The 24333-nt window shown below is 39.0% G+C and overlaps 1 protein-coding gene across 2 annotated transcripts in view; it reads left to right on the top strand.

Moving 5' to 3' along the window:
• The window catches only part of EPHB3 (EPH receptor B3), a 58302-nt gene that overhangs the window by 14508 nt on the left and 19461 nt on the right, over positions 1–24333 (top strand). The gene's annotated exons all lie outside the window — the stretch shown is intronic.

The following is a 24333-nucleotide window of genomic DNA, read 5'->3' as shown; positions in this document are numbered from 1 at the left end:
ATCTCTATTCTTTATTTTGTTGAGAAATCACTTTGAAAAACATACCCCTAGCATTTCTAGCAGTAGCCATCTTGAGTAAGGGCAGATGATACATGTAGCATCCTGGCATTCATCTGCTCTTAGCTCAGGCATGCAGGCAGGAGGGCGTGCTTAGCTGAGAAAACCACTCCTCCAGAAAGGAAAAAAGGTAGTGAAGCCCTTAGCCCTCAGGCTTCATAGCCGTTTTCCTACTACGCATGCACAAGTCATGCTGTATTTAATGGTCCCGCTGTGTTCTGGGACGTGTGTGTGTGTGTGTGTGTGTGTGTGTGTGTGTGTGTGTGTGTCCCAGAAGGCAGCAGGGGGTGAGGAGGAGGGGCCACATACTCATAGATCGCCACAATGATCTTAACTGGGAGCGTGTACCAGTCAAAACCAGGTACCCCACCCCAAAAAAGTGGGGAAATGTGGCAGTGAGGGGGGGGGGATGCAAACAAGTTTTTGAATGGAGCTCTTATTTAATGTGGATTTGTTTTCTGCTTTGAGGAAGAAGCCTAATGGAATCTATATGCCTAGATGTATCTGATGGTAAAGGTAGCTGGTTAATATATAGGGTTTTGGATCCATTCATTATTTATTTTTTTTTTATTTTTTTTATTTTTTTATATATATTTATCTTCACAGTGTAGGAATTGTGCATTTTTGCTATGTTGTGGAACCACAAATAGAACTTTTTGTTTTAAGTCGCTTATTAAGCTGTATCCTGTTGCTTTTACTATCGTAAAACCGTCAATTTGATGTTGTAGACAGAAGAATCACAGTAGGACATGTATGACCTTGGTGATCTTCCAGTTGTGTTTGGCATACCTGAACTTGGTGATCTTCCACTTGTGTCTCTGAACTTGATATGTCTAAACACGCCTCTAGGGTTTCCCAGGTGTGCAAATTATTTTTCAATGATTTACTTCAAAAAAGTTACATTCTTGGCTTACAAGACTGCAGGGCTGACTTGATGGTCCGGAGGAAGTAAACAAAAAGTAGTAGTTTGCCCATATATGACCTGATCTCGGTAAACAATGTGCCGATTCACATGCTGATTCCAATGATTGAGCAAGTTTCTGGTGTTTTGGCACACACTCAGGGGGTAATTATGTAAAATCTTGGTGTGAGATGGTGTACCTTTTTTTTTTTTGTTCCTTTTGTTGTGAGAAAAGGTATTTCACTATGCATGTGACACTTCCTCCCTGAATGTGTTCTTATTGGGACATCTGTCTATTGTCAGTCACGTGATTAGAATTAAGGGACAGTGGTTAATAGGAATGTTTGTGTTCCTAAAGTAGAATTTCAGGATGGACATTTTTGATGGAATAGAAAAAGGTTTGAAGCTCTGTCCAGATTTTTGACGTTCCCCCTTGCCACTCCTTTCTTAGTAACACCACCAAATGTAAACCAAGATCACACTTTTGAGTTGTCATGGGGCTGGTGTCTCCACTGGGAGACTTTTCTTCATTTCCTGTTTTTGGACTATGCCCATAAAATTTACTTATTAATGCAGTGTTGTAGGTCATATGATTGACCCCTAGCACTCCATGCACATTTAAATTTGGCTCCACCGTTGGTGAATTTTGCAGCATATCTGAGTTAAAGCGTTTAAAGGCAAAACATCTCATAATAAACATGTGATATCTACCTGCTCTGCAGAGTGGCCTCGCACCTCCTCTACTGGGGTCCCCTGCCAGCGCCTTGGCTACTCCTCTCCTGCGTCAGCTTGCCTGTTTATCCATATACACACACTGCGTGGCTCACCCCCACCCCCACTCTCTTAATAGACAGCAGCAGGAGCTGATGGCTCCTGCTGCTCCCTTTGTGTCTGTGAGGAGAGCGAGGGTAGCGTTGCTATTTTGGGGGGGGGGGGGGGAAGCTGATATTGGAACTTTTATTTTATTTTATTTTTATTTCACTTTAATGTGTAGACTGCATTAAAGTTAAAAAAAAGCCTTTAAAACCACTTAAGAAAAAAACATTTTGAAACCATACCTTCCTGCAGCCTGCATCCATAGTACAGCCTATCTTCAGGTAGCATGATTATTGGACTTGGCAACTAAAGTTGCATAGCCAAGTTTGTAGTTGGGTCACTTTGTCTCCCTTCAGGCTTATCTGACATCAGTCTTACTAGAAGTTATCATTTAAAAAAAAATACTTTCCCTTAGTGCCTTTCTGTACTTTTGTCCTTTTTTTTATTTTATTTATTTTTTTTATTTTTTTTCTCTTTCCTAACCTGCGTACGCTAGTTATCATATAACTCTTTTTTTTCCTCCCTAACTTCAAAAACGAAGACTGTTAGAGTATCTGATGTCATATAAGATACCCCCCACTATCTCACCCCATTCCTTTAGAGTGGAACTCAAGGCAATGCTAAAATAAGTCCCTTGCACCCCCCCCTCCCCCACCACCACCACCAGCTGATTGTGCCCATTTTGCTATGGTATGATTTAACAGTGTATTGCTTACACTGCTCTACACTAGTTACTAGTTAAAGCATAACTCAGTGAAAATACAAAAAAATAAAAATAAATCATACAGCACGAAGTGCTTGTTTTAAGTGGGGTGGGGGGGGGGGTTCCAGAACAGGTTGCATCACTCACCTGTGTATGGTATTGGAGGTGAATTTAACTTGAATAAATTTAATAACATAAAGGCAAACAAATATATACTACATTAACTAAGGACTATACAAGGACAAGGTGATGTCCTTCTTTATGAAAGTCGTTTTTAGGCCACTTTCACACAGGCATTTTTGCACTAGAAACAGCACCTGGAAACTGCCTCCCATTCTCTGTAATGGGTGCTTTCACACCCAGGTAGTGTGTATCTTTGGGGTGGGTTGTGAGCACTGTATACAGCACTCCCAAAACACCCCTGCCCATTGTAATGAATGGGCAGCGCCTGAAAAGCACTTTGGAAGCACCACAACACAGGAGTTTTTAACCCCTTTGGGGTTAAAAGCGTCCGAAAAGCAGCACGAACGTGTTGCTTAAACAGCAGTAAAGTGCCGCTAAAACGAGCGAACATGGCCGCTGCTCCAAGTGAAAGGAGTCTTGCCATCCATGGAGGGTTGGCCTATACCAGTGGTTCTTAGGCTCAGTCCTCAAGTGCCCCCAACAGGCCATGTTTGCAGGTTTTCCTTTATCTTGTACAGGTGCTTTAAATCTGAGTCAATGGCTTGGTATTGTGGACGGCTATTTTTTATCTAAGAGAAATTCCCAAATCATGGCCTGTTGGGGGTACTTGAGGATTGAGTTTGAGAACCACTGGCCTATACAATATGATTTGGATGCATTCAGTATTGGGCCAATGTTTTTCTGTCCAGCTACTTTTGGTTTATTGACTTTTGGAGCTAGGTGCCAACAGAACCAACTAGGGCTCAAATTTCAGCCAATTCTGAAGGAATCGGACAATTTGTGTTCAGCCAGTGTAAGTAGTTTAGCGGTGTAATCTTTTCACTCATGAGGCAATTATGTCAAACTATTTGCAGTTCATTAAATATGTGGACGGTCTTGCCTGCAATTTTTTTTTCCCTTTGCAGACACCCTACCGGGGTCTCTGGCCTCGCTTTTCTCCCCTCTGGTCGGAACAATGCAGCTTTGTTTGATGGCTGTGATTGGCTGGTGAAAGAACAGAAACTCGCTGACTTGTGTCATCTTTGTGGTCTTTCCTTAATTTAGCTAGCTCTGTTTAAGGGGGCCATACACTAGTAGATTTTTGTTAGAAAATGTCTGTTTCCAGAACACTTATTTGGTTTCCTAATCGCTAGAGGGGGTCAAAACATACATTTTTTTTTTTTTTTTTTTAACCGCAGTGATGAGTTTATAGAAGCAGGACTAATATTTTCTAACTGTGATTGTGGTTTTTGTTTGGCAATGACCATTTTTCCAAAATCAAATGCTGAAAGAAAAGGAAATGTTGAAGTTCCTTTTGAAGCCATTCATTAAGTCATTGAATGTACTGATCAGAATTTTTGTAGTGCGTTCATCCTTCAGCAATCTTCTAGTGTATGGTCAGCTTTAGATTGACAATGCAGTCAAGCTCACAGTGCCGCCCCACTTGGTCTGAATGCTGCTGTCATGAGACGGGAATAAAGAGGACTGAAGTACTTTTTAATTAATATATAAGGATTAAATGGGGGTTTTAATGTGCTTGCACTTGTGTAGGGCTCTGGTTGTTAAATCTGCACTTTTGCAATGACTGAGTTATTTGAGTTTTGGAACAATTCATATTCATTCATTCACATTCTCCACATCTGTATGTGTAATAATATATAGAACATTTGATACGACTTGATACATAACACATACATTCAAATATGTCTGTAGTGATTTTTTGTTTTACTAGTCAGACTAGTAGATGACATCGATCTTCACTGTCTGTCATTTCTTGCCCTGGCATGTTGCCTAGAATAATGTAACAAAAATATGATACAACTAGTATCAAAGTTCAACTTGGCACAATTCCCGGATGGTTACTATGGCAACACCATGCTAGGTTTATAATGACCATTGTAGAGTAACTGCATAAAACCGGGGAACTGTGGGGGAAATTGCTGGGGCTTAATATATAATACAAAACTTGTATATGCTTTATACCCTGCGCTGTGTCAAACTTCTTTGTAATAAATATTTTACTTTGTACCAAATTTCCGGGGGCGTTCCTCGGCCTAGTCAGAGGTGTTCCACTGGTGGACCAGGGGCCTCATAGACCGCCAAAACTGTGTTGGCTTACCTTCTGACCTTGGGAAGGAGGCATTTGTTAATAATGGTTAACTCCCTTTACAGTTTTTTTTGTAGGGCTGGGGGGAAAGAAAAAAATATCAGACCCTGCAACAGCACTTGGCTGCCAACATACTACTAGTCCTATCTTACCACAGGCTCCTAGCCATAGTCAAGATACCTAAGATGCTGCTTTTGTTTTGTTTTTCTTACCATAACAGAATATTACACTTCAGAGTAGGCCTATGAGCAACTGAAGATTAGTGAACAATTGACGTAAAACTGCATTTTCCCCTCATTTCCCTCCTTGGCAAAACTTAGAAGTAAAAGCCGTCTGACAGTTTAGAGGAACTGCTTGTCCTTCACTGTTTATTTCGTTACGCTTTATGTAAAGTTTGAGTGTATGATTAAAGTCTGCTCTGCTGCCTTTAATTCAGATGTTTAAAAAAAAAAAAAAAATGGAACAACCTGCCCATTCTGGAATTCCTTGGGATAAGCAAAAATTGAGCCTAGCCCAAACACATTCCTTATACTAGCCAAACATTCATTGACTAGGCCCCAGTCTTCAAATGCACCGCACTTCACTGATACCAAGGGACATCTGCTTGTCTTTGCAAGCTCTGTATGTATCCAAATACCATATAAGCATGAAAAATACTTGGTCTGTGCAGATTTAAAGAAAACAACAACTTTTTAAGAAGTAAAAAATAGAATTGCACTTGATCAGGACATAAATGATAAACTGGGTCACACAAACAGATGCTGAGGATGCTTTCTTTAGATCTCAGGTAAAAGAGGTGTTAGCAGGATGGTAACTAGGAATGAACCTGGGTATGTTTGGATCCTATTCTGAACCAACTGGAGTAAGCCTACCAGGAAGCTACCATCTGCAGCTGCACATACACACCAACAAGAGTTTACTGCATATGTAAGGCTGCAGGGTGGGGGAATGCCTTGGCAACTTATAATTGGTTCAATATAGTGACAGCATCCTGGCAAGCTCACTGAGGTGGATTTGGAATAGGATCGGAACACCCCCAAGCTCCTCCACAATGGTAACCTTTGAAGTTGATGCTCAAAAATACCCCACTAACATATTTTAGGGCCCATACCTCTTCACCCTGATGGAGCATGGCACTAAAAAAAAAACATGTTAGTGGAGATCTTTTACTTTCCGGGTATACAATGTCTGTCCACTTTTACCATGTTAAAGGATGTTTTGTAGATTCCTACTCTATGGTTCTTGCAGCATCTACTTTGGAGGTTACTGTGACTGCTAACATCTTTTTATATTTTTTGTGCTGGCTATCAGGAGTGTCTTACATCTGTGGATGTGACCTGATTTACTATTAGAGGGGTTTTTCCTGGTTCATAAAAAATGCAATTTTTTTTATTTATTTTTTTGGTAAAAGGTATCTCTGCGATTAAGTGTGCTCTGCTTTTGTGTTTTTATTGACTAGGCCCTAATCGTGTGTTTGTTTTTATATTTTGTGGTGTGTGTGTGTGTGTGTGTGTGTGTGTGTGTGTGTGTGTGTGTGTGTGTGTGTTTGTTTTTTTTTTTGTTTTTTATAACTGTACAAAAACACAATGCAGTATGTAAAAAGTTGAAAAAATGAATGCATTTTTTTTTTTCTTTTATGTATAACACAATGCAAAAATTATGCAGTATGTAAAAGTAAGTTGAAAAATGCAAGCATAGTTAAACATAGAAGTGTGATTTGGGCCTAAATTTCAGCATGGCAAAGGGCAGGCAAAAAGACATACATGTTTTTTAATACAAGCCTTGCAAACCTTGTACAAGTGCGCCCACACCTCCCCCTTGACAGGGGCCCTTTTCTGAGCCGAGCTGTCCTGTAGGGAGGGGGGGTCCCCTCGGGACTGTCTGATGGAGGGGGCTGTGTTAGGATTAGCTTTCCCTGTTTTACACAGCAATCTGCACCAAATCCAAGCCTTTCTTTTTATTCTTTTTTTTTTTTTTTTTTTTCCTCCTTTTTTAATGAGAAAAATGTGTCCGACTTGAAACGTAGCCAGGCCTAGAAATTACAGAGAAACCTTATGTTGTAAAAAGAAATACTTCTAAGGGCAGAGTGTTCATGTACCTATGTGCTCTGTGTGTAAAGTTACTTCTCCGCTGTCCACCATGTGCTTCGTGTCTTGCCGCATGTCAGGAGGGCAGAGATCCCTCAGAGGGCTGAATTGCGTAATTTTATAAAGTGTGTCTGTATGGTGGGCAAGTGTATGCCGTTCCTGAGAAGAATGTTGGGGTGACAGGATAGCAGGATTCTAATAAAAATATGACATTTACAAGGTCAAGGAGTCTGGGAATCATTATATCAAATTACTGAAAGTTAAGAAAGTAATGAATGACAATGGTAAGAGAGCCAGACAGATGCAGGCTCAGAGAGAGGAAGCTTTAAAGGGGAATCGGTTCAATTTAAATCATATCTTGACAAGACTTTGTAGACTGGGTCACGGTTTTCACATTCTCAATCACCCCTGCCATGATCTTAACTACATGTTATTGAAGGACAATTAAATCAGGGGTTGATGGCCATGTGACACCTGACAAACTTTTTCTTTATTTTTTTTTTATGCTCCACAAGTTGGCTTTTGTGGAACATGTACAAGGTTCGGCTATAAAATTAGGAAGTGTGTAAATTGCAGGGCAAGCAGGGGCTGAAAGGTCTGAAACTCATTTATGCAGCACAAAGGGAAATGGATCCAGCAGAGGCAAGCACTTGTGGGAAAAAAAGAGCTCTAAACAAAGGCATAAACTTCGGTCACATTCTGGAAACGTGAACAGATACTAAATACAGGATCATGACTATCACCTGCAAAATTTCAGACATGCCCAGCTGGAATCTGACAGAAGAGAAAGTGTCACAGCTGGGGAGATAAGCTTATTTCCCCCTAGAGGCCTTGGTCGATGGGCAATCTGAACCCTCCATAACGATTCTTTAAAAAAAAAAAAAAAAATGAACTGCAGCATTTTTTTAAGGACGCAAAAAGTAAATGTGCTGCTTCAGCCATTGGCATTTGCTTGTTCATGACCTGCTACACTGGTAATTATCACTAGCAACACACAGTTTAGTAACTCTTCTACCAGTAATTATTTGCCCCAGGGTGTTAAAGGCAAAATACGTGACCTCCCACATCATTGTGTCATGGCAGACTAGGAGTCATGGTAAGGAAAGGGGAAGAGGCTTTGGTAATGGCAGCACAATCTGCTACAAGATTAGACATAAGATAGAACTTTCTTTACCCCAACCCCCCCCCCCCCCCCCCATCCCTTCCTGTCTTGTACCAAGCCCTTTGTAAATCCCCTCATTGTATTTTGGCAACGCATATGTAATGTAATGCTAATAAAGTATCCTTGTACAAAAAAAAGAATAACAAAGCCTTCTGAAACTGCAGCAGTCTAAAGGCTGCTTGTGGCTTTCCGGCCAATTTCTAAATAGTCATCAATGTTTTTATTTCATGTAACCTGCATTTTTCATCAAACTATTAACCACATAGACCCATAACAGAAAATTGGTCAGAATATGTGTGTGAATGTATGTGTGTGTGTAAAATTATATATATATATATATATATATATATATATATATATATATATATATATATATATATATATATATATATATATATTATAATTTTAATTTTATATATAATCCTTTTTTTATTATAATTTTTTATATATGTGTGTGTGTGTGGAGGGCTGTAGCAACCAATACCATGGGGATTGTTACATTGTTCACTGCCTAATGACGTCAGAATATTTGTTAATCCTTTTTTTTTTTTTTTTTCTTTAATTGGACAAACCAATTAAATGGGTTGCCAATTTATCATCCTTATTGGTACACTACTTCCTGTAATGCTGCAAATTATTTTTGGGGCACAGTTCACGCCTCCTGTGTCTTTTGATTAGTATGTATTTAGAAACTGAAATCCTGCTCTCCGGTCCCCCTATGTTCATGTATATCCAAGGCACTAATCCCAACGCACATGTTCCCATACAAAGGGCTGTGCATCTAAACGGTGCTGTAGTGACCAACCGTGTCAAGTCAGAAAACAAATGTCGCCAGCACACTAGGGATCTCCAGTGTGGGTCGAGAGCTTGAGGCCCTGTTTACACCTAATGTAGGTTGCAGTTTGTATATTCCAGGTGCATTTTGCATTTTTTCAGTGCATGTTTTTGATTCATTGAAGTCTATGGGACCAAAGAAAGGTCCCTGGCCCTTTCCATAAAATGCCCAGATGTCAATGTGACCCATGGGAAACCATGTTAAATGGACTGTAGTGTGTTTCTGGAAAACTGAAAATGCACTAAAAAATGTAGTGGTGTGAACCAGGCCTTAATCAGTGATCATTGTTGCATTGCAATCTGCTGTAGCGATGTGATCACTGATTAAAGCTCTGGACCCACTCTGGAGATCCTTGGAGTGCTGGATACATTTCTTTACTATGTACATATATAATCACAACTTGTACAAAGGAACAAGGCTTGTACAGTAGGTGCCAGTGAGCCTGCACTTCAACACACATGCTGTAGGTTGTCCTGTAATGCCCAAAGAAAAAAGGTGCAGGTCTTGTTTTCCTTCCATTGCTGTGCATTGGCATTGCATTTACATGCCATAAAAAGCAGTGTTCTATATTAATGCAGGTAATGCAACACATTATATGCATTCAGGCAACATAACAGAAGAGCCAGGTGGTGTGAAAAGAACCTAAACCCTACTGGTACGATCTTTTACTTGTATATTAAAAAAAGTTATTCTAACTGATATCTGTGCCCATGGCTCATCTCTAGCATTATTTGCTGCTCAGAATTGGCTGTGTTAATTGTTGAATAATAATAATAATGCCAATAGTATGTTCTAGTAACCCTTTACTTTTTTTTTTTGTTATTCAGTAGGTTTGGCAAACTTTTTTTATTTTTTTATTTAATTTTTTTTGAATCTGAGCAGTTTTTTGGCTAACTTCTGATAGTTTTGCAGCATAATGGCATCTGTAAGAATACACACTAGTAACAGTTGTACTTGCTGTTCAAACCACAACCTATAATAGTGAGCTAGGATTGAATACTTTTTTTTTTTTTTTTTTTTTTTTGTAAAGCAGACTATAGGCAAAACTTTTGTATAGTGCAAGGGAGGACCCCTGTCACATTTTACTTTTGCCATTTGTGTCCTATTGGCGAGATTTGCCTTCCACTCCTGTCCCATAGCCAAACAGGAAGTGAGGGGAAATCCCGGTAAATTAAGGGAATTCCTTGACTCCCAGGTCACCAGAACTAGTGTCCCGATTGGTAGATTTTACCTCTTTCTTTTCTGGGGGCAGCCCAAAATTTAGGATTTTCTTTGTTTTAATGATGCCGGTAAACGGGACATATGAGTGAAGAGGGATTAGTAGGAGTCTCGGTTTTTTTATTGCTGCCAGTGCCCACATTAATGGAATTCCCCCCTTCTATCCAAAACTGAAAAAAATGTTTTCCCTGTTTCCATGTGCAGCTCAAAATTCAAGCTGTGGGTGGCCCTGTCAGAACCACCTGGCTTGACAAACCTTGTATATAAAAAAAAAAAAAAAAAAATCAAAGGACCTGGGCAGACGTTTGCTGGACAAATAGCGAAATGCAGTCGCTGTTCAGATATTCTGACAGCTGTGGGAGCAGAAGCTGTCGGATTACAATACCTGGCTAACTGTGAATGGAGGAATCTGTTAATTTATCTCATTCAGCCCCCGCTATGTTAAGTCTTAACATGTATGGCTAGCCTTGGGGAAATACATTTTTAATCGCAATTGCTTTCAAAAGAAAATGCCGCCTGTTGACTTCTGCATCTGACAGTTTTCAAAATCGAATGCAATGAGCCCCATGCGGTAAAATAAAAAAGCCAAAGCATCCCCGCATGTTGTGTAAATGTACCTTATAGCTGTTAGGAGTATAGTATTTCCAGATCCAGAATCATAAAAGTAAAGAATAGGTCTATGGTTTACTTTAATCTTTCTTAATTTATTTCTTTTGTTCATTTCTGAAGTGACATGTGCATGTTGGAGATAAAGTTCCCCCAGAGATGGAGATATTGTTATTTGCATATGTTTATAGCGCCAAATGTGTTCCAGTTCTATATAAATACAAACAATGGGATTCCTGACAACCTTGGTCATTTTGTGAATGTATGTATTGCATACAGATGTCTGGCTAACTGTACTTTTCCACATGCAGTAAATTACTTCGAAGCCCATTTTTCATGGGGGAAAATTGTATCCATAGGCAGAGGATTAGATTTCTTGAATTCTTCCACTTTATATACTTGAAATTGTAGTTTAATATCATTAACTGCAATTACCTGCATCTATATGTTTCCAGTCACAGTGCGAGAAAGATTAGTACTTTCTGTCTATCCTACACGGTCTACTGCTTTATAGATTCATTGCTATATTAAGTAACATTTTAAGGGGTTATTTCCTGACATGACTTGTTAGTGTTTTAGCTCATAGCAACCCATCACAAATGAATTTTGGACCTTTTTCTCTGCAATAAACTGAAAAAAGAACTGCTGCAGCCAATCACAGAACGCTCTTGCTGGCAGAGATTTTTGACCTAAACCTCAGTGTGTTCAGCTCCTCCTAGAGCTTCCTTTGGCAGGTTCTCTGCATTAAAAGGTTTGCCTGAACACATTACACATACTGTATATAGAACTTTTTTATTTTATTTTTTGTCACCATATCTGCTTGTACAGTTGGAAGCATCAGTGCCGGTTAGGCCCGTTACTCAAGTTTTACCCTTCTTGTTATTCCGGAACGCAGTCTCATTACAGGGATACCAGAAGACAGTAAAATAGGACCATAAAGATATTAGATGTGATTTAGATCTGCCAGTCTGGTACAAAAGGAGTCATTTAAAGCCAAATTTCAGGATAATATTTTTGTACAGAGTGTTTGGGCAAAGAGGGGTACAGTTACAGCTTCAGTATTGATGTTCATGTCCTTATTAAAGTATATTTCCACTTTTTGCAGACAAATTATAAGTCACCTGCTTTATATTTGTTACATGTTTCCATTCACATAGCATAAGTTTAGAAAAAAAAATATGCTGCTTACCTTTTTTACTTGCTTTTTTCTGAAAACAACAAAACTTTTCCCTTCTGTTATGTTAGGGTGCTGGGGAGTTTAAATGACCATAATTTGCCCTGTCTGTACTTTACTGGCAGATTTTTCTTGGTGAAGTAGATGTGCACAGTCTGTGCTAACAAAGGGTTAAAGTTGTCGAGGCTTGAGTTGTGACAATGCACTTTTAAACCAATCTGGCAATTGTAATTCTGAACAATTGAAGCTGCCTATAGAATCCTATGTATAAGCTTGCTCTTTTGGACAAGTAACACAAGAAATTGTTTTACACGTGTGTGTGTGTGTGTGTGTGTGTTAATGGGAGTATATTACAAAACAGTGGAAATTAAACGTGGCAACGTACCTGAAAGACTCTTTATATTGCAAGTCCACCTTTTAAGAAAAAAAGTAAACTCGCCCATACAGCACTCTCTCAACCAACCGCTCCTGCTGTACTTACCTCCGTGGGTGATGAGCTGTCAGAGCCCACACAACTGGTGTTGCAGATCAGGAATTTGAAATCCCAGCCCTTTATCCCCCTTCTTTCTGCAATGCTTCCAGGATGGGTCAGAGCGATTCTGATTGGTCAGTGGCAGCACAGTGAATTGCTGTTATCCACACCAGAAGTGACATAGAAAGGAGGAGGTGAACTTGCCCTCTAGGAGATTTGTACCATTCTTTGATTTAATCAGTAGCTTGGGGAAGGATTGGAACATTACTGTCTGGCTTATTCTATTTCTGTATACTTATTTCCCCTCAGGCGGTGTTCACAGCTATGCGAATTGGTTGCAGGTTTCCCCGCATCCAATTTGCTTAGCAGGAGAATGTGACCGGCTTTCTATGGAGCAGGTTACATAGTAAGGTTGAATAAAGACACCAGTCCATCCAGTTCAACCTGAGTGAGTGTCTGCAATTGTCCCTATCCCTGTACGTTGCACACTCACATCGGTCCCTACCCTCAAGGAGCTTCACATGTCTCTAGGGTGGCTGTGGAGTGCACTGCATAGAAATGCTGTGCGTCTTTGCCTTTGTTTCAGGGCCGAATTCAGACAGATTCTGCCCTGGTTCGTCCCTGAAATGGAGAACCGGGATGGACAGCGTTGCTGTGCGATCCACTGCTGGTTTAGGTGTGAACTGAGCCCTATTTCTTTTTCTGGTGTCACCAGGATAAAAAGTTGAATATAATACCACTGGGCCACAGACAACAATATAAACTCTAAAGTACGCTCTTAAAAATTCCCCTCTTGACACAGCTCAAGGTGCCATACTGGCTATAGAAGAGAGATTAAAACTGTTCAGGGAACACGGCTACTATTTACTATCTCTAAATGATGGTAAGATGGCCACCTACACAAATACTTAACATTTTAAACTAATAAAATTGAAATTTAAGCTTTTGGGGAAAAAAAATCTCAACGTCAACTGTATACTACACCTTTAAGGATTTAGCAAATGTTTATTGCAGAAGAGTCAAACTTCCTTTTGTTTGACAAAATTGATGATTGCATTAACGTGTCCTTTCTCAACCTGAATGCTAAATGGTAACCTTTGCCTTCATTAATACTGCCTCAGTACTTTCAATATTTTAAGAAGAAGAACATGGCATACATTTTTAGCCGTCTTAGGCCTGTTTTGCACAAGCTTTAGCTTGTATAAGAGCAGTGTGAACGGCAAGCTTTGACAAGGCATCTGCATAGTTTTCAGAAAGCTTTGTTGAAAAGTACCATTCAACTCCAGTTTGTAAATGTGGAACACAGTAATGGGAGTGTTTGCCTCTTCAAGGCTGCTAGCAGGCTTCAGCACGTTTTCCATAAGCTTCAAGACCTTCTGAAGCGTGCTAGCAGCTTGCTTAAAGTGACCATTCACATTCCCATTAGGATCTGTGTTCAATATTTACGAACTGGAGTTGAATGGTACTTTAAAAGCTTCAACAAAGCTTGCTGAGCGCTTTAGACCATGTCACATAAAAATTTAACTTCTATAGCAGACTATGGCTCTAATTTGACTTCCAGCTCTGTGCAGACTTCTGGGAAAAGCAGTGAGATGGTCACACAAGTTGTAACTGGGGTTTCTGTGTGCATTGTACACAAACCATAAAGTTCTGTGTCAGAAAAGTGATGAAAGCAGCCATTTACAGATATGGAAACCACTTGTTCGTGTCAACTTGTGAGTCAAAAAATGGCTGCTTCTGTCAAACTCTAAAGACAGATGATTAACTTAGAATTTTTAAAGTATTGATTTATAATGAAAGAAACAAATTACAGTACATTGTACATTTTAAAGCGTCATTCCACCGAAAAATTGAACTTCCGCTTTAAGTGATGGTGACCCCCTGGCATGTCATTTTTTGGGGAGGGTATCCAGCTTTTCTAAGGGCACCAAGCTTCCCACTTCCTCCTCTGCCTTTAAGGCACCGGAAGGAAGATCACCTCTCTCCCCTCCTTCTCTGCAATCTTCTGGGACATGTCACAGGTCCCAGAAGATTTCCTGGCCATTCCCAGCGCATGGCTCAGAGCTGGGTGCCCACAGTTCTAATTGCAGTGCCGCAGAGAGGAGGGGGAGAGGAGCGGGGCTTTGCGTGACCGCATCACTGGACTGTGGGACAGTTAAGTGTCATCTGATTAGTAATAGTCAGCAGCTACACTTTTTTCGTGACTTTTAAATGGGTGGAATTACGCTTTAAGCCCTTGTGCACACCGGACATTTTTACAGCTGTTCCTAGGGGCATCTGACGCCTCTAAACTTCCCTCCTTGTTATCCTATGTGTCAATGCACACATAGACTTTTAGCAGCGTTTAGTGGCAGGGCAAAACCCCAATGCCAGTGCATAAATTATTCTGGCCAATTAAATAAATTAACACCCAAGAGTTTGATGCCTGTAAACACGTCTAAAAGACTGTAAAAGCTTTAGACAATCTTACAAGCACCAGGCCTCTTTCTGGACAAATGCTGCTGGCTTCTAACAGTTCAAATAAACGTCCTGTGTGCATGAGGCCTAATATGGAAATATCAGTACATATGTAAACTAGTGACTAGAATCCACATTTGACAGCCTAAGCAGTCTGTTGCATTCTACCTTCCTGCTGAAACACCTTTTAAATTTGTTGTGAATACTCCACACTAGTGTCTGTGCAGCCTATTAGTAAGTCCAAGAGTTGCCTCAGGGAAGGTGATCGGGTCCTTGTTTTAAGTTTTACTGCCTTCTAGAAAGTCCAAATTTTGCATTTTTTTTTTTTTTTTTTTTTTTTTTTTTTTTTTTGGGAGGGCTATGCTAGGATGATGCATAGGAAAATGGCTGATCTGTCAATTATCCAACATTTTTTAGCTTGCTAAAGTGGAAGTAAACCCTCCTATTGGTTTCAGCCAAGGAAGCTTCCATCTTGGCCTCTGTTTAATCTTCAACTGCCATGATGCCGCACATTTGATCAGTTATGACACTGGCCATTGGATGATTTGACAGTTTGGTTGAGAGCACATACAATAGGACTTACGGTCCCAGCATGTCCCGGAAATGTAACTGTTTTTTTTAAACTGTTTAATCTATGGTCTTACTTCTGCTTTAAGTTTCCCCACAAGTTGAGTTAAAAATTAAATTTCTGTTCTGTTTCACCACACTTCTTGAAAATAATCTGGTTCTTCTTACTTTGGCTTTGGCCCCCTGAGCTGAAACAGGTTGGTGTCCTTCTAGTAGTCGATGTTCAGACTGGCCACAGACAGCCCAACTTGACCACTGCTTGTAAAAATTGGAGTGTTCCTTAAAAGAGCACTAATGTGAGGGAACAGCAGTTGGTCAATCACAATAAAAAATAGATCCAATAGATTATTTCCAGTGTGTGTTTGTGTGTGCGCGCATGCAAGCTAGTCTGCATAATGTATATTCTGTTTTAAGATAACTGTGTCACAGGCCATTCATGCTAATTGCCTTCTTGTGATTTAAATGTGCAAATATTATTTTTATGATAATTTCCCTGAAGCGCATTTCCTTTGGTTGAGGCTAAAGGTTAACTTTCCTTGCTTAATTTTCATAAAGAGCAAGTCGCCAGGGAGGAAAAGCAGTTTTCCGTTTTCATTAAACACGCTGGGCTTACTGGATGGGTCATTCCATATCAAATCGGTGCCAAAAAGTAGCTTTTTTTTTTTTTTAACCTTGTTTCATATACATCAGCTTTGAGTCAAAGCTAACACAAATGTTAATTGAAGTTGCGAACAGTCTCTGTACTGCAGTGAAGTTTGTAGCTGTGTCATGGCAGCCATTTTTAGATTTCTGTGGATTGACTGCATACCTGAGAGATGCTAGTATTTAGAATAGGCGTGACATTTATGGGTATGTCTCCTGAAAAATGTCATTGCAGGAAAAATAAATATGTAACATTTTTTAGTTCTGCAGGCCATACAATTGAGGCCTGGTTGTTTTTGTTCCCAACTGATCAAACCCTTGGGATGGCAACCTCCACGTCACTCCTCATAAGCAGTGCAGCTCGGCTCCAACTTATCTGAATCTGCAGAGAACAGTAGAACATTGATAAATATTCAGCCACACAGTAGATGTTTTTTCTTTGACAGAAGCCCCCAACTGTGAACATTTGAATCCCGTGCATTGAAAAATCTTTTTGGTCCAGTCATGCAAGACTATGCATGGGATGCAAACAATGTATAAGATCTCAGAAAACTCTTTTCATTAAAGGACAGAGTCCGTATAAGCGGGTGCAGTGCTGTCTATGGATAATACTGAGAAGCTTGCCTGGAATGTGCAGAATGGCATATAAATGCAAATAATCGCTTCCCCTCTGCATGTGGAATTTTGTGTATAAGCAAATTAATTCCCACAGTTCTCCTTCTACAAAGTAAGAATGAACCAACTTTTTTTTATTTTAACATTTTCAGGTTTAATCAGTAAGAGAGTCTAATGTGATTGGGCAAAAAAGTTTGAAGTCTTCCTTGTTTGATCCTAACCAGCTGAGGTCTGGTTTGCCTAATGCACTATGTATAGGCAGTCTCTGCAGTTTTGGCTTGTTAAATAGCCCAATTTTTGTTTTTTGTTTTTTATTTTATTTATTTTTTGATGTTATGGCTTAGATTCTGAAATTTTTGGCACAGATTGTCAGCTATTGGTGTATTTGGATTGTCTTTTCTTAGATCTTGATTTACTATTTCTGAATTTGGTATTCTGCATGTAACATATCTGTTTTTGTAAAAAGTAGACTGAGTATTCTACATGATGGATGTGGTGACTTTGTAAAATGCGAAACCCTGGAAGCTAACTTACAAGTTTCCTGATTGGATCAAATTATAGCTCCCTGGCAAATCCTTGGACACAGTTCATTACATTTCGTATTTTTCACTGACTAGTAAATAGAGATCAGATAGTCGTCTCTCAGCAGTCGGTCCTATTTGTGGCACCCAAATGTTGCATGCTGCCTGTGCCATTTGTTATAGTGAATACGCCATCTGCTGAAGCTGGTAATGAATTCAACTTGACAGTAACAACCTAACAACCTTATAAGGGAACTCTACAGTGATAAAGGAAAATGGATAAACTCTAGCCAGATGTAAAATGGACAAATTGTCTATGCCCTACATGCTGTGTGTGTGTGTGTGTGTGTGTGTGTGTGTGTGTATATGTATGTATATGTATGTATATATATATATATATATATATATATATATATATATATATATATATATATATATATATATATAATGTGTATATACACACACACACACACACACACACACACACACACACACACACACACATATATATATATATATATATATATATATATATATATATATATATATATATAATTATTGTATTATATTTTTTTTAATATATGCAACTGTGTGTGTATATAGAAATCATCTGTCTTGATTCTACCCTCTTGAGAACCCTATACAGAAGCCAATTGGGTTGTACTGCAGTGCTCATGTGCTGACAGAGGAAAGACCAAAAGGACAAGTTAACAAAGCGATGAGCCACCCATTTGCTGCTGCTCCTTCTTTGTACAATGCAACCTTTCTCAACATTTTTTTTACCACATGGGAGCCCTTGAAATGTTGGGTCTCGGCAAACCCCCACCAAAATGTTTAGACTTCCAGCTCACAGCACAAGTACCTGGTAGATTGCACAGAGTTTTAAATAAAGAAATAGGGCTGGGTTCACACCCAAGCTTTTTAAAGCATTTCTGGAGCAGTTATGTATGTGCATTTTTGTACATATATTTTTCAGACTTGAGTGTTTTAGCCAATAGAAAAGTTAGTTACTAGAAGGTGCGGCAGGAAATTGCATGAAAAGCTCTTTACGTGTTGTGTGTTTTTTTTTCTTTTTTGTTTTTTTTTCAGCCTTTCCCATCGAAGTCTAAAAACGTACTTCTTTTACATCAAAGAAGCTTGTGTACTTTGAGTGAGAAGCTTCAAGCTACACAATGCTCAGGTGTGAACATTGAAATTTTGAGTGTTTGTACCTTGGGAAGTGCGCTTTAAATCACTGGGGTATGAACTGGAAGAATGGGTTTACTCCATTCTAAAATGAAATGATGGTGACTAGCGAACACATACAGACAGTAAACACTGAAATGTCCTCTTACACTGGAGATCATTGTAGACAGGAGATTAATTTGCCACTACTCGTTTCTTCTGGTGGAAGCATGGTTTACAATAGCTGGTCTAATGAGAGGGCCATTGGTGTGTTCTTGACCAAGAATTACATCCACATTGGAGTTCAAGGATTTACTTGGGTTCTCTTCTATGGCACGGAACCAAAGGAAGAAGAATACTAAACTTTAGATTTCACGGCCTCATGCACACAGGGCGTTTATGTAACTTGCCTAGAAGCCAGCAGGGCTTTTGCGGAAAAAAATGCTTGACGCTTGTAAAAGCATCTTAAGCTTTTATGAGCTTTAACAGGTGTCAAGCTCTTGGCCATTAATTAATTTAATTGACCAGAATAAGTAATTCTGCTTATTGAAATGAATTAATGCTCAAGCACTAAACGCGCCTAAATGCCTTTTTAGTTGGAATTGGCAGCTTTGAGCAGTGTCAAGTGTTTTTTTTCTGCCCAAATTCTACTACTGGAAGCACTGGCGGTGGGGAATTTTTCTGCCTCCTAAAACCCCCTGCCACTAAGCACTACTAAAAGCCTGTGTGCATGGACACATAAGCTAACATGCAGGGGAGCTAAGGCAGGAAAAATCTGCCACATGCCCCTAGGAGCAGCTGTAAAAACATCCAATGTGCATGAGGCCTGAATTGGTTTCCATATGTATTTTAGCTACAGTACACATTTAGTGGTTTGTCAAAAAACTTGCTTTAAACAAAACGCATTTTCCCACTTGTGTGCTACTTGATGGTTTTGAAACCGTGAAGTTGACTTTGTTTGTTGCCTTGGACTGAACATGCTGTAAAAGTCTCGGAATGACTGCTCTCCTCAGATCCTATTCACAAAGGTGATGGCCTCTCTTTTTAGACCAGTTGCTGTGTGCATTTTTTTTTTTATCCATTGGTATTAAATATTTACAAAACAAATTTTTAAATATTCAAAAAAGCTTTCTCACTTTTTTACTTAAATATGAACCTGTATTTTGATGTCACTGGACAAAGTATAAAGATCTATTTATTACTTGTTCTGCACTTGCTATTCTGCACTGCTGCCTGAGATTCGTTTGCAGGCTTCACTTTACAGAAGACTACATAAGCTTCCCAAACAAACAAAAGTCAAAAATGCTTCACTCTGATAAATTCTTGTAATAGACTGTCAGACATCAAGATGCATTGACATATAAGGACCAAATGTCAAGTGGGCATGTTGCATTTGGTCTGCACCCATAGCAGTGTGGATTTAATTTAAATCACTAGTAAAATAGCTTGATTTAAATCAACTCTATTTAAATCATCATTTTTTAAAGAGCAACAGTCATCTCTGTCCCGCAGCGGCTAGTCCTCTGACCCGCTGTTGACTCAATGACAGTCCCATTCACTTTAAAGGGACGGCTGGTGATGCGGCAGTGACACAAGGTGAGGGACGTGGTGGCAGAAGATGAGTGGATGCCTGCTAACAGGGGCTGCCATGATGGACCTAAAATGACTGGTGCTCTTTAAATATAAGGACTTATTCTTGCTGGTAGTTAGAATCTTTATTTGCAAACAATGAAGGTTTCCTATTTTGAATAAGCTGTCAGGTTAGTAAAACAGCGATATACAAACTGGTTCAATCAGTGTACATTTGCAAAACCATGGGATAAAGGAATATTCCTGAACTTTGTTTTATCTCATGGTTACTGTGAAATTTTGTGACTGCATCAATGCAGTGCATGTTATCTCAGCTTGCAGAGCTTGGATTCATTGAATGAGTTTACCAAAAATGTAACTATTGCAGAATATACAGCCTTATGCTACATAACTAAGCTCCATATAATGCTGAATAAACTCAATTATTAATTTAGCTTTAATAGATTTTTACTCCAAAAGCATTTTATTAAAATAAATGTGATAATTAAAAAAAATAATTTAAATCGGTGTATATGTGTGTGTGTGTATATGTATGTGTGTGTGTGTGTATATGTGTGTGTGTGTATATGTGTATGTGTGTGTGTGTGTGTATATGTGTATGTGTGTGTGTGTGTATATGTGTGTGTGTGTATATGTGTGTGTGTGTGTGTATATGTGTGTGTGTGTGTGTATATGTGTGTGTGTGTATATGTGTATGTGTGTGTGTATGTGTATGTGTATATATATGTATATATATATGTATGTATGTGTGTATATATATAATATATTTATATTTCAGGTGCTTTTGAGTTGATTCAAACTTTTTCTGGGGTTTATTGAACTGCTTCTGGTTGCTTTTGCATTGCACTGACTTGCATAGTAGAGAAAAGAAGTTCTGAAACAAACGCATATAGTGTTATGGAGATTGATCGAAAAGAAGAGTACTGTTGTGTCTAGCAGTCAGTCAAATGCTTGCCGTCATTTTTGCACGATCACCAGCACAGTAAAGGGGGAATTCTGATTGGTTTCCGTGAACAATACCTTTTTCTTTGCACATATTAGAGATTTGTTGTTTGCCGTTTTTGCTACATTCCTGCTTTAGGTGTGTTTTTGGATATGTTTTTCATAATCAGTCTGAGGAAAGCATAACCACTTGAGACAAAAAAAATATTCTATTGCGCTCTCAGACATGGAAGTGGTGCCATAGATTAGCATTTGTGGATTTCATCTGATTACCATTCTTTTTTAAATTCATGGAAAGCAGCTGGAAAGTGCACATGTGTAAATGAACCATTAATCCTTCTTTAGAAAGTCTACCTCATTATGCAGTAATTGTTAACTTGTTTTGATTTAGAGTTTACCCGCACTGCATTGACAGAAAACAAATCCTCCAAATATTTAAATTCTTTAGAAATTCTCATAAATACTTAAAACCGAACTGCGTGGCTGATTCATATAGATCAAGTAATATTCTGGGTAGTGGTTTTATAAATTTACAGGGGAAGTGCTGACTATATCATTGGCACAGACTTGAACTTTTTTTTTTTTTTTTTTTTTTTTTTTTTCACGAGATCAAAACAGTAAGGTTGCTATGGGCATCACCTCCACGCTTTATTTTTATAGAATATGCCTATGAGTAACTCCAGCGAGTGAAGTGGTTTTATTTTTCCCTTCTGGCATAATGCTCTGGCTTGTGCTCTAAGGAGAATATTAACCTGAAAATCATAAATTCATAATGTTATGGTGGCTCGAGCTGCTCATAATATATGGAAGGGTTTTTGGGAAGACTGATGTAAGACATTTGTTTTGCTGATGGACTTTCTCTAGTAGCACTGTTTGATCAATCCTCTGCTTTTTTTTTAATTTATTTTTTTTGATTTGTTTTTTGCCTTTTTTTTTTTTTTTTTAATGGAAGGATTGCTGACTTTCCAAAGCTGTGTGGGAGGCCTTTTTAGTGTGAACTGACTGTATTAGTCCTATTGTCTCTCTTTTTATGAGGAAACTGCTGTGACTCACAGACAGGTCAGAGCACCCAACAGGTAATAAGCTAGTGTTTGGAGACAGGTTGGTCTACCAAAGGAGTAGAGGCAGTTGATTTAGCAACAGTGTATATTGACTTGGCAAAGTAAATGTTCACGGAGCTTAGAAAATATCTCGAAGCTGTATTAATTTCACTCATCCAGTCACATGCAATCAAATGCAAACAAAAATCCAGACGTGTGTGTGTTTGTTTTTTTTTTCCCCCCCCCCCCCTTGCACATAATTTAGTTACTCAAAGTGAAAGCAGCGTCACGTTCTTTCCTAAGCTCAGTGAACATTCATTTTACTGTGGACAATTTTTAGTCCTTTACTAGGCCCCTAGTAAATCAGCTGCAGTGGGTTACATGTCAACTATTTTTGCTCTCTCGTATACTTTGGTGTAGTGCAGGTGCAGCCACGTCCCCATTATCCACCTGCCATGGCCATTAAGGGACAAATAAAATTTTGTTTCTGCATTTTTGTATCCATATATTATGTTATGAAGAATGCAGAAAGTGTAATGCCTAGTATGCCTGATCTGAAAATGGGACGAAACACTGTGCTTTGAAGCGATTGTGCGATAATCTTATTTTTGGTACACTGCTTTCAAGAGACGATCGCGATAGTTCGTGTGAAATTATCTAAAGGGACAAACCCAAAAATATTCTCATACAATACCAGAATGAACTATTTTTGTTTTAATCTGTACAGCATTTGTCCGAAAAAAATCGGAAGACCAAGACCACGCATGCTTGGAAATGAAAGAATGCTTTACAATACAACACATTACATCACTTCCGAAGTTGTATTACTAGAGTTTTCGCAACTTTTGTAACCTGTTAGTTTTCGATATGAGACTAGCATGCAAAAAAGGAATATCATTGTCCGATATTTTCATTGTGTAGAAGGCTTAACACTTCCTTATCAAGACGATCAGCTGCAGGGCAAGTGGTAACCCTGGTAGAGACATTTCCAAAAAAATAAATAAAAAATAAAACCTTCTTAGGGGAGCTTTGATGTTTAGGCACCAGAATTCACCAAGAGTTTCTTTGTTTCTAGGTATACTGACCCTTTTGTGGACTTTAAAGGGGCTTTGCATGTGTTAGGGCTGCACAAAGCCATAAGAAAGCATTGCTTTCCCCACTTGGCTTTTTGTTGTGTGTCCCCACTAGAAAAATGTATCACAATGGTTTTCCCTATTCTTATATTTTTCAAATGTAGCTGTTGACAAGCAAAATGCCGTCTAGATATGGTCTTGGACCAAGCTTGGGTAACCCATATAGAGTATAACTTTTCTGGAATCTGTGAAAGATTAGCGTCTTCCGGTCTACTTGATGGACCCCAGACACATTAGGTAACTGGGGGAGAGCTCCCCAACAGGAACCAAGATGGCAATAAAGACAATTCTTAGCAGAGTGGGGAATAGTTAACCCCTTCATCAGGGTTTTTATTGCCATCTGTGTCTCCATTGGGTAGATTTCCTCTCACTTCCTGTCCAGGTGACAGATTTTTAACCCCCACCTGATCTGTCCTAGAAAAATAAAATTTAAAAGCTGTGCCCGTGCATGTTCAGTATTAGATGAAGTGTGGATTCTTCTTTAAACAAGCCACCTGTTAATGAACTGGAAAGTGTATCTTTTACTGAGGGTTTTTATGATAATAAGAAATTCCACATGTAGCCACAGCAGATAGTTGTGTGTATGCCCTAACATGACTTATTTACCAAATTTTTATATATATATATATATATATATATATCTCAAATTATGTGTGTACATATAAAAAAAAAAAATTACAACTTTCCTTACATACAATATTCATTTGGGACTTATAGCTGTGCGGGGCTTATGTGGTGGGACATCTGCACAGTAAAGAATTTGTAGAACAAAAAAGGGCCCTAAACATATTGGCATTGGTTAATCCTGGCTTAGCAGCTTTCTTAAAGCTTTTAAAGCAGCCTTCATTTTTAGTTTGGGAATGTTGAATACCAGTCTTGATGGGTGTGCTAGCTGAAGCTTTAAATAAGCTAGAACAGGCTAGAGCTGAAGGGTGCTTTAACGTGAACCTATGGTTTGTGCAAGCAAAGCACAGCAGTGGGGTAATTTCTATCAAGCCCGTCCCCCCTCTGCAGGTCTGTGGTCTGAGCTGCTTTTGTTTCCCCTATAAGTTAATATGAATATGAAGGCACCTTTTTTTGGTTTGCCTCTGTTTTTTCAAAGTATCTGAGAAAAACGCCTGAAGGCATACTACATTTTTTTTCTCCCTACTATACAAACCCTAGCAGTTGAGGTTTAGTCCCTGTTAACACCTGTAAGATTTGTCTCCTGGCAATGCATGACAAGAGGAATCCCATTGTCTTTGGGGCACATTTTCACCCATTCAATGCACTTTTGTGTGACTCGGAAAAAGATTCACACACTCCTCTTTGGTGCGTTTTTGGCTCTATAGACTTCAGTGGGAGCTTTTTAAAATGCAGATT

Source organism: Lithobates pipiens, unplaced genomic scaffold, assembly GCF_037356315.1.
Source record: "Lithobates pipiens isolate NorthernLeopardFrog02 unplaced genomic scaffold, aLitPip1_a1.2 Scaffold_18, whole genome shotgun sequence".
Lineage (NCBI taxonomy): Eukaryota > Metazoa > Chordata > Amphibia > Anura > Ranidae > Lithobates > Lithobates pipiens.
This window is presented reverse-complemented; position numbering and strand designations above follow the sequence as displayed.